This window comes from Haliotis rufescens, unplaced genomic scaffold (genome assembly GCF_023055435.1).
Source record: "Haliotis rufescens isolate VD_foot unplaced genomic scaffold, xgHalRufe1.0.p SCAF_10, whole genome shotgun sequence".
Lineage (NCBI taxonomy): Eukaryota > Metazoa > Mollusca > Gastropoda > Lepetellida > Haliotidae > Haliotis > Haliotis rufescens.
The window spans coordinates 17,758,447-17,772,744 of record NW_025963780.1 but is presented as its reverse complement, the minus strand read 5'-3'; the positions used below and the strand labels follow the sequence as shown (position 1 = coordinate 17,772,744).

Here is a 14,298-nt window from a genome sequence, read left to right as displayed (position 1 = left end):
TCCCTCTTCTACCTTGCCACGTTTCAGATGAAGAATGTTGTATTTGTCGAGTCCAAAGAACGTGCCAGTATCATTAGAAAAAGACTCGATAGGGAGAATAATAATAATTGTTATACAATACAATACAAGTACTGACGATGCCCAACCGGGTACAATGTGACAGTAATTTTTACTCGTATGGGTAGAAAGTTTGAATGTAATGACACAAATGCCATTCAGCGATTCTCAATGTTGTGTGTCGTCAAGCTGCTTCATTGTTGAGAACAATACGAAATGACGTCACCCATTTTTCATGGCGTCATCTAACCAATAGACTCCAGTGAAGTTCTCCTTGCAGGGTTGACATTTTATACTTTTTTCTTCACTTACTTTCTTTCCCCACAGTCGCTCGTCCTGAGGGAGGTTGGGTAGAATAGAGGTTAAAGCTTTCGCTCGTCACGCCGAAGATCCGGGTTCGATTCCCCGCACGGGAACAATGTTCGAAGCCCATTTCCGCCCCCATATTGCTGGAATATTGCAAAAGCGGCGAAAAACAATACTCACTCACGTCATGATGTTGCTGGACTATTGCTCAAGGCCGGCGTAAAGACTAACATACTCACCCATAGCCTTTCTTAAAATGATAGACCGCCTCCGTGGTGTTGTGAATAGAGCCTTTTCCCGGAGAGTGGAAAGTCGTGGGTTCGATCCCCGGCCGCATCATACCAAAAGACGTAAAAGATGGTACCTGTTGTTACCCTGCCTGGCGCTCGGGATTAAGGGGCTAAGGCAAGGACCGGTCGGTTCGGTGTCAGTATGCTGTGTCTGAGTGGAATATTGATCCCAATACCTGTAAATCACTGTAAAAGTGCAATAATCAAGAACACCATTTCACTCCCACCAGGGGCGGTTGGGTAGCCTTGTGGTTAAAGCGTTCGCTCGTCACGTCGAAGACCCGGGTTCGATTCGATTGCACACACGGAACCATCAATGCCACCATTGTGCTGTTTGGAACTACATGACACATGGCACCTAGTCATGCAATATACATGTAGTATTCTTTTTTATTTCCAAAAACAGTTTTTTTGTTCACATTTTATCTTGCCGATGTGTTCAGCTGAAGTCTCAGATATTACTTCATGCCGAAGGATGTATATTGTAGCTGCACGATCTGCTCGTAGTCTCCAAACAAAATCAATATTATGGGGATTGAAATATAAACCGTATTTACGGTGTTTCGTAACGATGTGTTACTAGAAAAGATGAAACCTTTCTCTCGGCATTTCCCAGCCTTAATTGGATGTAATGCTTCGCCTGTGGAACTGAGAGCGTCTCCCGACGTGTCAGGGTTCTGGGCAGGGAAAGCTGCAGTGCCACCAAGTTTAGCCCGCGGGATGTGTCGTCTCGTCATCAGTCACGGCACAGGGTCACACATACGCTGCAAGGTCGCTTTGGAGGTAGTCATCAAGCAGCCATTTCACACTTGGCTTGAGTTTAGGCTTGTGTGACAAACGCATTTGAAAGTGAAATGTTCAATCATTTGATTTGTTTGGTTTGTGAGAGACTATTGTAGTCCGATGGGGTCTGGGTGAGAATATAGTCATCCCCATTCCGCTTGTCTAAGACCTGCATCACTTCCCCCCCGAAATGAAGCTGACAAGCCGGGATCTGACTGGAATACTGTTCAAAGCGGCATTAATCCCTTCTCACTCACTCACAGTTATCGACAGATTGTAATGTCTGCTTCATGATGTCATTTAGTGCAAAGCGTTCATAGCTTCCTGGTGTTTACAAAGTTACATATTTTACCGAGATGAAGGATCGATGGATATATTTGGGGTCATATTTGCATTTTATCTGATTAGCCCAAGTTGAAGGAATTGTTACTAGTATAATGTAATCGATGCATTTAGTGTGTGTGTGCGCGTGTGTGTGTGCGTGTGTGTGCGCGTGCGTGCGTGCGTGCGTGCGTGTGTGTGTGTATGTTTGGAACCGGAACATTTTTCTATGTACATCTGTGTGCATTTGGGCAAAATGTAAATTTGTAATGCACCGTTCCATTCATTTGGTTTCATTCTCAGCTCCCTGGGTACATACGCGCTTTTAAAAAAATCAGTATAGAACTGACTAATGCAAGTATTTGGGGGCGCTTAACATATTGTTTTACATAATTATATAGATATGCTACTACAAGTGCGACAGTGGATTTCATGACAATATACATCAAAGTGACTGTATCGCTAGCTCTCCGTTCGGCTTAGATGACAGCACGTGGATCCGTACAACCAATGTAAACAAAGGATAACTACGCAAAAACAAGTAGATGTTCACGAATTAGGATACTTTCTTAAAGAACCGTTTATGAAAATGTGTACACTTGTCAAACATGAAACGGATGAAAAGCATATTCAATATCTTGAATGGACTGTGAAATGGACATGGCGCTGGCCCGTGGCAGAGGTACTATGCTCGCAGGCTGCCGGCGCATGGAACTCTGGGTAGGAGAGTGGTCCCTGAGCAGACAACGATCCCACACCCAGTAACACGTGGTTTCGTATCTGCGGCTGTAGACACATACTGGTTGGCGACAGTGAAAATATGTAATTTTTCGATAGAATTCTTTTGTACGCGACACAAAGAGGCGGGAGACAAAATGATGTCATGTTTTAAATTCAGCCACAAAATAACGGAGTGCGTTGTGTATATTTTATTTGGTTGACGCCACGGCAGCAAGCAATATTGTATCAACATCACGAGCGGGAGCCGGGCCACCCTTCATTTGATACAAATATCCCGTCAGGGGGGAGGTGAATGAGTGGGGAAGTATAGTTTGACGACGAGTTTAGCAATATTCCGGCAATATCTAGAGGGGGAATCGAACCCAGGTCTGCGGCTTGACGAGCGAACTCTTTAACCACTCAGTTACCCAGCAGCTCCAGGGGACGAGTTGCGGTGAAATGGGGTTTAACGTCGCGTTCAAGATTATTGCACTTATATAGCGTACTTGTACTTATATTGCACGTTTGGCTGCTGTACTAGTTTAAAATACCGGTTTCATAGTTCTGGCCCACGCAGATGTCGCATTTAAACATGGATTTAAAATGGATTTATCTCAGACAGTTCCGAGACGACCAGTCCTTGTTTTACCCCTTTCTTGTCGGACCGCCTCCTTGGTTTAGTGGTAGAGCATCTGACTGGAGAGCGAAAGGTCCGGGTTTCGATCCCCGACTGCGTCTTACCAAAAACATGTAAAAACGTTGTACTTTCTGTTACCCTGACAGGCGCTCGGCATTTCGGGGATGAAACAATGATGAAGGATGAAACTAGGGCTGGTCGGCTCGGCGTCAGTATACTGTGTCTGAGTAGAGTAGTCATGTTCAACTGCGGCATGGTATCTCAGTGGGCTTGCACTATAAGATCGGCATTAGTCCGGACTAGTACAAGCAGCTACACACACACACACACACACACACACACACACACACACACGCATACAAGTTGGTTTGAAGTGGAATAATCTTGAACGCGACGTTAAACCACATTTCACTTCATGCCGAACACATGGCAAGGTAACAGCAATTACCTTGCATCTTTTAACGTCTTTTGGTACGAGGTGATCAGTGAATTGAACCTACACCATCGGGGTGTGATGGCGCGCCATAAACCAAGTTACAGAGCCGGACCATCTCATCCATTTAGTCGCCTCGCACCACCAGCAACACAGTGATGTTGACCTTGTCTAACCGGATCTCAAAGAGGATGATGTAATTACGTGCTTCTCGCCCATCAAACCGCCCGGTTACTGGAAAAACCTACTGAATCGATAGTATTTCAATTGTTTTTGTAAAAATATATTATGTTTGCAATATTCAAGCCGCCATGCAAAATAAATTATTTTTCGATAAGACAGACAGACTGAAAAATTGAACAGCAAGAATAACATTTAATCGACATGGCTATTTCAAAGGATTTCCGGCTTCGTAAGGACGTTAGTTTTGCAGCAACGCTTGACAAATGCTGTTGCCATGCTACATCCCTGCCTTGGCTTGAAGTCTGATAAGCTGGTTCCCGGCTCCCTTTGCGCGACATCAACTTGTTATGTTGATATGACAGACGGGGCCCAGCTTAGTATTCTGATATTTCTAGATACTGGCTTCTATGATATATTAGCAGTGAGATATATAGTCAAATCTATCAGTGAAATAAATTCCGCATATCTGCCTTGTGACTTAATTTACACTGAAGCCACTCTCGAGAGGGGTGATATATACATACTGGTCAAAGTTCCACTTGTGGCTCGAGGTCAGGGTCGCCAAAACGGCACTGTCACGTAAAGGCTCGGAGAGACCCCTTGACGCTGGTACAAGGAACTTAGCAATCTGGCCTGTGTTTGAGTTCCTAAACATTTTCTGTCAACTTTACTGATGACACATGCTGAACATTTACAAGCGGCTGATCAGCTGTTTGAAAGTGGCGGCTGTTCTCATTTCAATACAAGTATTCCTACGCGCTAATACTGTCGTACGTTGTACTTTGTTGGATTTTGGATTTGGAACTATTTACTCTCGGGCATGTGAACCGGTTGCTGATCCTGTACGGATTTAGCAAAATCGCGCTCTATCTATCTATCTATCTATCTATCTATCTATCTATCTATCTATCTATCTATCTATCTATCCATCCATCCATCCATCCATCCATCCATCCATCCATCTGACAATCCATCCATCTGACAATCCATCACTAAAAAGCCTCCATGCTGCATTCCTTCCAGTGGCTTGTTTCTTACAGCTCTTCGTCTGTCTAGCTCTCATGCTCAACCATAGACTTACGATAATACTGACTTTGTGAAACGGGGGCCAGACATTAGGATTTTTTCAACAAGGAATGACCTTACCTGTGTGGTTTGTATTCACATGTATGCATGATTGTGCGCTTTGAAATGAGAGAGATCAGAAAGTAATATGAGATGTGAAAACACTGCAGGAATTCTGCCGGGATAATCGGGTCTATATCAGATCTACCATTCTTACTCGGAGGTTTGACGTCACGCTACCTTTAAAACCTGAAGGTACTGGTATCATTTATGTTACATGTACGTATACCTGTCTCGTCCTGTCGTCCCTCCATCTTCCCAGGGCAAGCGAGTCTCCTGACTATACAAGTCTCGTCCTGTCGTCCCTCCATCTTCCCAGGGCAAGCGAGTCTCCTGACTATACAAGTCTCGTCCTGTCGTCCAACCATCTTCCCAGGGCAAGCGAGTCTCCTGACTATACAAGTCTCGTCCTGTCGTCCCTCCATCTTCCCAGGGCAAGCGAGTCTCCTGACTATACAAGTCTCGTCCTGTCGTCCCTCCATCTTCCCAGGGCAAGCGAGTCTCCTGACTATACAAGTCTCGTCCTGTCGTCCAACCATCTTCCCAGGGCAAGCGAGTCTCCTGACTATACAAGTCCAGTTCACTCCCTTGCCTCGGGAAGTTGTAGTTCCACCAGAGGACCGTATTTGTAAATTATAGAATATATCGAAAATGAAGATGTTAAGTTATAATTTATGGAAAGATGTAATATTTGCAAATCCCTCATTCCTCCAGTTAACATTTGTCCATAAGGTAGTATATTTGATTTTAACAATACTTTTGTGAAACCCTTGTCGCAGTAATAGCTAATATGTATAGAAGTCGAACGTTTTATTCATAGCCTGTCATCGCTTTTATCGATGCTTTCTTTTAGCAACTACTGTATATTATTTATCCCATTTATAGACTATGCTTTTTTATGTATGTCATCGAATCTCAATTACGTAGATCGATGCTCATAATGTCAATCATAGGATTGTCTGATCTAGACTCGATTAATATCAGACCACAGTCATATAACTGGTGCGGCGTAAAACATCAAACAAACAACCAAACAAACTTTGTTGATGCATGTCATCGTACCCTGACGGCGTGAATCGTTCATTATATTTATCACTGGATTGTGTGCGCCAAAATCAATTATTTTCAGGCCGCCGTCATGTAGCTGGCGTTAAACAACAAATAAATTAACTGTCAGCGTCGGCCATGAATGGATTACTGGTCGACTGTGTCTGTTGTCGGTGTTTAATGTATATTTGCTCTTCCCTGAACAGTTCTCATCTGTTTATTGCGAATATCGTGTTAGCTATTATGGATTGAAGAGAACACCGGGTAGTCAATCTTTCTACAGGAAAATGCCCACAGACATATTAAGAAAAAGGGAAATCGAAACGATTCAGCTTTCCTAATTAGCGAACTAATTATTAGTTCCAAATGGAAAGAGGAGGAGAGTCGGTGTGTTGCCTTACTGAGGGTTTGCTCTTAGAAACCCCCTCGTTTCTACCTGTGAAATATTACCTCCTGACCCGTATTTCAGAGGGCCGTTGAGAATTAATTGTTTCATTATAGATGTGTTCTAAGCCGACCGAGGAATCAGAAGCATGCACGTTTACGATACGGGATCAGCGTCATAACCGACCCCTCCTACCGTCCCGGCAGTCACAGTCGTTCACTTAGTTTAATTAAGCACCGATTGATTGATAACTTATTGATTAACTGCGCTCGCTTCACTCATTTTCGGCCCCTTTCCATTGCTGTTCACGACTTTACGGCGCTATACAGAATTAAATGCTTGATGCCGTATGTGTGATGCAGAATTGAATGTTTGAGGCCGTATGCGAGATGCAGAGTTGAATAAGTTTGAATCTACGTTTGAGATGCAGAATTTAGTATTTTATGCCGTACGTGAGATGCAGAATTGAATGTTTGAAGCCGTATGCAAGATGCAGAATTGAATAAGTTTGAATCTGTGTTTGAGATGCAGAATTGAGTATTTTATGCCGTACGTGAGATGCAGAATTGAATGTTTGAAGCCGTATGCCAGATGCAGAATTGAATAAGTTTGAATCTGTGTTTGAGATGCAGGATTGAGTATTTTATGCCGTACGTGAGATGCAGTATTGAATGTTTGAAGCCGTATGCCAGATGCAGAGTTGAATAAGTTTGAATCTATGCTTGAGATGTAGAGTTGAATATTTTATGCTGTAACTGAGATGCAGAATTGCGTGTTTGATGCTTTATGTGAGATGCAGAATTGTGTTTAACGTCATATGTGAGATGCAGAATTGAGTGTTTGATGCATAGTATGATATGCAGAATATTTAATGCTGCATCTTTGTAAGTAATGCCATGTATGAAACTGAAGTATTGTTTTTATGTTAGTCTGATATATGCATCACAAAGCATGTGTTGGCAGACAAACAAAGGTGGACTTGAATGACTTTGGTATACTTGCTCTGATAACCAATTGCTCAGAGCCACTATTTAGCAGCAGTAGTACCATCGAAGACGGGATTGACATTTCATCATATTTTGTTCTTTCATTTCGCGACAATTCGTTGTATCTATGAGCTAAGATATGTTTAGGGCGTGCAATTTCCGGAACTTGTGTGTGCTTGATGACGGTACTTGGTACCTGCAGCGAAACGGCGCAGTTAAAGGATACAGTACAACGAACTTGAGACCTACACCAGCTGTATAAGACTCCGATGGGAGAAGAAGATTATGTTTGATGATCAAATGATCGGTGTGGTGTCTGTGTCAGGCGGGGGCGTAACTCAAATGCCACAGCAGATTATCCAACACACCATGACGTCACTACCACGCGCTCCACCAGTCAGGCAGGCTGTGGTTAAAAGCTCCACATGTCCTACGGTGCGATGACGTCAGAGAACCTGCACACTGTGTTTTCTTTTGACCACTGCTCTATTTTTGGGGAGATTTTTGCTATATTCACTTATTACTGAATGAACTGTCTCAGTGACGTTTTCCTGCAGACTATAACAAGAGCGTTGAGGGTGTATTTTCTGCATCTGATATTCCCGTCTGAGTGGGATCAAATATAGCACAATCAGTTGAAAGCAATAGTAATTTTAGGCCCTGTTTAAGTACTATTTCTCGTCGAAAATAACCATTTCACAAAGGGTTTTACATATTCCTTTCTGTCCGCAGAAAACGAATTCAAATCCCCAGACACCAATTCGGCATAGTTTTAGAATTAAGAATGAACTACTCCCTTAAAATCCAGACCATCTGTCCCGTATTTCCCCTTATCATACAGTGTACACATTATGAAATACACCCCGGTTGTCGTATGCTGCGTGGTGAAATGATATACTTTGTAAATAATGGTTAACATGTACGTATGTGACACATTTGTTCTATATGTACGTTTGGCCTGTGACCTTTATGCGCTTGAATAATTGATATTGATATGTGAGGGGTGGCTGAAAAGTCCTGAGCTTAGCTACAATGGACTGGTTTATGGAGTCGGTTGCTAATTATATCAACATAATCCGCTCCGAGTTCCACACCTCTGCCAACGATGTTGGAGTACCGGATCCCACTGGACCCCACTGGACCCCACTGGATCCCACAAGATTTCCTCATGCTGGTGTAATGTCCTCATCATTTGCATAACGCTTGCCTGACAGTACTTTATTCAAGGAAATGAAAGAAAAGCCAGTAATACATTGTAGCCACGACGACAACCGACTTGTGCACGGGTGCATTGTCATGGTGGAACACGCCTTCAGTGAGTTTTCCACGATGTCTCGCCATTAATGGCACGTCCACCCATAGGATTCCTTTTGAATTCAAGAAAACCGAAGCCATCTTCTTGCCAGCTGATGGAACAGACTTTGCTTTTTTTCTGAGGAGGAGACGTTGGATGTATGCACTATATCACTGATTAGTGATAGTGGCTGCTGGTGGTGAACCCAAGACTCATCTCTTAACGAAATCAGCTGGGTCTGCTGCAAAACGACGTATACTCTCACGAGAGATGATGAACATGGAACGTTTCTGATCAGGAATCAAAAGCCTTGGAACCAAGCGTGCTGAAAATTCTGTCATGCCCAGTTCATTCGTCAGAATGTTCTCAGCTCTCTCGCGTGAGATGTCTACTGTATTGGCAATGCGCCATGTGGTGAGTCGACGATCATCCGTAATTTTATCATGTATGTTATCAACATTTTCCTTTGTGGTGACTGTTTAAGGTCTTCCTGATCTTGGATAATCTTCGAGACTCTCCATTCCCTTCTTAAACTCTAGTGGCCACTTTTCCAGCAGTGGCAGAGGAAGGAGTATCATCTCCTAAAGTGGACATTCTTCCGCATGGATGCTGCAGCGCGTAACACCTTTGTCACCCTCCCGGTGTCGTCGCTGCCACCATGGATGCTGTACAGTTGGCCCTTTCATTTGGAGACAGCATGGTATCCATTTTGTAATTTATCGTCAACAGAGAAAACGTCGTATCTTTGTTGCCTTCAGAAATATGCTGCCTGGTTGTGTATTTGATTCAAATGCAGCCTGTAAGCATGCACAGTATTTCACTTTATACATGCATGCAGTTACCTCGCACTATATAAACAAAATACATGAAAGTTTTACCTTTCTCCGACCACCCTCAGATCGTCCGTGTACAGGAGCGGTCGGGTAGCCTAGTGGTTAAAGCGTTCGCTCGTCAAGCCGAAGACCCGGGTTCGAATCCCGACATGGGTACAATGTGTGAAGCCCATTTCTGGTGTCCCCCGCCGTGATATTGCTGGAATATTGCTAAAAGCGGCGTAAAACCAAACTCACTCACTCGTCCGTGTACATGTGTGACTAATGGGTATATGGATTGCTCTCAAAACATTCATACACAGTTGGTCAAGTCTTGGCTGACAGTGATGGTCAGAGAGGAGGCACTCGGGGACAAGAGTGATTAAGCTAGTCATCGATCTCGTCCTACAAGTGAGGAGAGTGTCGTCTTTCAGTTCAGCTACCGATACGTGACAGTCTGCCTTCCTCGGCATCCCACCAGACTGGTCACATCCGTAATAGTATCCTTAATAGGATGCAGCCACTACGTTTCGGCGTGTACAATGGTGTTTCCTCCAAAGAGTGCATACTCTACAGAAAAGCTTAATGGGCTTTTTTAGCCATCAAGATCTCAATTATTTAAGAAACTTTTATAAATCGATTTAAACAATGTCAGATATGTTATTAAAAACAAGACGTTTTTTATTTCACTATGTGCAAATCGTTATAGTTGAAAACTATTTGAACATGTCGGATAATTTTCATACCAACACTTTACAGTTTTCATTAACACATTTCTTTTACAATTTCCTCTTTACTTCTTTGTAGAAAAATGATATTCACTCGCAAATAAGTACAAACCCATAAATAATTACCAGCGCGCAACACCTTCCCTACCCTCCCAGTGTCATCGCTGTTACCTGTGTGCAAGCGGCCATTACACGAATCTTGAAAATTACCCTCTGAGCCCAAATGTGGTGACATTTATATTTTGTGTGTATATCTTTGGGAATGCCATCACATTGGATTTTGAAAACGGTTACGACTGACGTACTATTTCCCACATGAAATTGTGTTGTTGTTTTTAATCAGATTGATTCGAGATTGCAGACTAACAGAAAAGTACCAAACTTCCCCCTTACATTCTTACGAAACCAGTTACATGATAGTTGAAAAGAAAGAGAAATTCAAATTGAGGAACAAAGAAAGTAATTTAGATGGGGGAGAGTATTCGGCGTCGAGACAGTCATCCCTTGTTTATAAACATAACGGTCATGCAGTCGGTTGCGAGATCAACTCCATGCATGGTTGTGGCCACCTATCGCAGCGGGGGCTGAGACTCCTGGCAGCGGTAGTATAGGGAGCTCCGTGAACGGGCTATCGTTACGAGGAACTTGAAATAAGTGAAATTCATCAGTGTTTGGGTTGGGGCCAGCATGGCATTTTCGATCTATTTAAGCGGTATTGTTCCATCGACCAAGTACAACAGGAAAACACGGAAATGCTGTTCTGAGCAGAATTACATTTATTCTGAATCTCAAAGGCAGACTCGAAGCATGATACAAATTCAAATACAAGTTTAACATCTCGAGGGATGTCTTGGATTAACTGTTTATAACGGAAGACCAATGTAGGGAGGAGTGATCTTTGAGACATTGTGAAATATCAAATGTTATCCAATTTTGAGAATGAAATGTTTCAGTTGACCATGTATAATTATTTCCAGTTTGTGTAAACATCTTGTTTACAAATGCCAGCTATTTTCTTTCATCAATGTTATGACTATGTTAATTTGTAATAAGCAGGGCTTGCCGATTACTGTTCACCCGCCACAAGCTACACTTTCAAGCGGACCCCACGTGAATAATGACATACATCATAGGCAGAGATGTATTCAGTGATATGGAGGGGGGGGGGCTTCACTGGTCATTACAGGAAATAACGTCGTACATTGCCCCGACAAATGTCAAGGGCAAACCAGACTAACCTAAAAACTAGTTAACGTTCTTCTGTCCGTTGTCCTATGTAAAAGGTCAAGTTCACACAAAGGAACTATGTACTTGTACTTTGTAATGAACGTGCTGATTAACTCAGTTAATGGATATGAATCTGCAAAATGAAAGGAGTGTTTAAGGTCACATATACACGGTGGGTGGTATTTCCTTTTTGCTCCAAATATTTATAAATTTGAAGCTTTGATGTCTATGATTATATTTTATACACTTCGTTACGTATTTATGATTTTCATATATGGACAGAGTGATCTGATAAATATGCAAATGAGATCACATAGCAGGAACTACTTTTAATACAGCGATCCAACGTCTACTTTCCTTATAAACTCTGAGTACTGATAAACTATATTAAAAATGGGTCGATTCACCCAGACATTGTACTCCTACGCTGTTTCTAAAGTTAGTTTACTGCGTGAAATTACGCATTAAAAGTCGATTATTTTAAGTATTACCTTATGTAATACAGATATTTTTTATCCTCGTATATTTCCGCATCTTAAATAGCATGTATTAGGAATAAAACATGCGTATTATGCTCGCCAAATGTCTTTTGCCTAATATATGATATTATGATGCGGAAACACACTCATCTAATAATCAATGTTTATTCACCATGCAATGCTGTTTAGAAAGAATTATACTGTAAAATAACGTTTCACAACCGCTTGTCCCTTATTGCTATTCGAGCTATGCATTATTGTGAAAAAGCAATAACTGATTGATTGACACATGTATGGATTTTATTGATTTATCTTTGTTGGAGAATAATTATGGATAGCTCACTTTGATTAAGACGTAATCGCTGACACAGCAGTAAAGGTGCTAAACTAAAAAGAGAACGTCTCAAGGTAAAGCATCCTCGATTATCAAGTCTTTTATACCATTACATTTTTATAAATACCCTGAATATCCACCAACGAAGTTGGGATGCGATGGCATGCATCAACCAAGTCAGCGAGCCTGACTATCCCGTTAGACGCCTCTTACGACAAGCATAGTCGCCTTTTTACGGCAAGCATGGGTTGCTGAAGACCAATTTTAACCCGGATCTTCATGGGTCGCTTCGTTTCGAGCAAGAATCGTATGAAAACGTTATAAATAGCCGTCCAATCTCATGAGCGGAAGAAATTCTGTGCTGAGCCAGAGATAGGAGATATGGAGATGGTGACGTCATTTCCGAAACGACGCTATGGTGGGGATTGTATCATGGTATTTTTCATCATAGAATGGAAGTATATTATTACATCTGATAATCGAGGACCGTGTTGGGTGATCGAGTCGTTGGTGTAATATTCAGTATCTTCCCTTACGCGCACATGTGCTATTTTCATAGATCTATCTACGACTACTACAAACGTAGGTTGCTATTAAGTCGATGTTTCTTTGAAAATTTGAAAGAAAACCTTAGACCTCGCTGCACACAGCATATCACCATGTTTCCTCAAATTATCGGCATACTTTGGGGAAAAGTGGCAAAATGTAAGTTTTAGCATATGGTTGCCATGGACACCAATCATTACCTGGCGAAAAGAAATGGTTCGCGCAACATTGGTAGGATGCTCCAGGCAAAGTACAACGACATATTTCACCCTTAATATAGGAAAGAATAGCGAAAAAAGTTCAAGCAGGCCAACACTGTCCACTGGCGGTAAGAGGCGACTAACGGGATCGGGGTGTCAGGCTCGCTGACTTGGTTGATGCATGTCATCGATCCCAATTGCGTGGATCGATGCTCATGATAGCAATGACTGGATTGTCTGGTCCAGACTTGATTATTTACAGACCACCGTCATATAGCTGGAATATTGCCGAGTGTGGCGTTAAACAACAGACAAACAAACAAAACTAACGGCAGTTTTGCCAATTTGACTTGTGAGATAGCTGACGAGTGTCTGGTCACAGCTCTTGCTTGACCGTTGAAGCTGAAATTTTGCATGCAGGTTCCTTCTTATGAAGAAATATTTTTATCCTGTTCAAAGCAGTGTGATTGTTTTTGTATTTGTTGTTTTTCTATGAATATTTAAAAGATTAAATTCCACAAATGTTTCAAAATCTTGTTCTTTAGAACCACTGGGCACAGAGCTTAACTTGTGTGTGAATATAATGGCCATCAGAACATGCAGATTGTTCATGGTATAACAGCATCGTTGTCCTAACGATGTTGCAGAGATACTTTTGATATACTTGTGTATACTTTTGATATTTGGGGGCACGGGTGGCCCAGTCGTCTAAGGCGCCGCGATTCGCTGTGCAGAGTTGCGTCCCTTGGGCACGCCAGAAACCTACGATTGTTGGTTCGAATCCCGATTAGCTCCGATTATGTTTCTAGGTTTGTCAGCACCATACCCGTGCTCGTGTGTTTCACCGAAGTGGTAAACGTATCAGACATGCATCACTTGGGGCTTTCCTCCCACATTAAGCTGACACGCCGCGATATAATTGGAATACTGTTAAAAGCGGCGTTAAACCCAACTCACTCACTTTTGATATTTGTATCAAAATATGGTTGAAGTGTCACCAAATTATGACTTCAGGGGGCAAGTGAGCTGCAGAGCCTTGTGACCTTGTTTATATGTTTATAATACTTTCCTTGGTGAGCACAAATCCGCTCACCCACTGTATCTTCCTTCGTTTAGCTCACACCAGAAAGTCAGGTTCACCTCAGTGGTACATTGGTAAAGGGTAAATCACACAACAACATCTTAAACAAAATAGGATGTACATTCATAACTTACAACATTGAAAATCAACAGCTGCCAGTTCACATTTGTAACGAGACACTTCCTGTTGCACGTGCGAAATCTTTTTTGGCACGTGTCCAGCACACTACTCAAACTCTGTGTTTGATTTCACTTCTCCAAGGTCACAATCAAACTTAATATTATTTTATTCGACCCTTTTCGGGTGGTTTCTAAGGTAATGAAC

General features: G+C 42.3%; 1 protein-coding gene across 1 annotated transcript in view; it reads left to right on the top strand.

Moving 5' to 3' along the window:
- LOC124110717 (rap guanine nucleotide exchange factor 4-like) overlaps positions 1–14,298 on the top strand; it is a 164,393-nt gene that overhangs the window by 41,603 nt on the left and 108,492 nt on the right. The window lies entirely within an intron of this gene.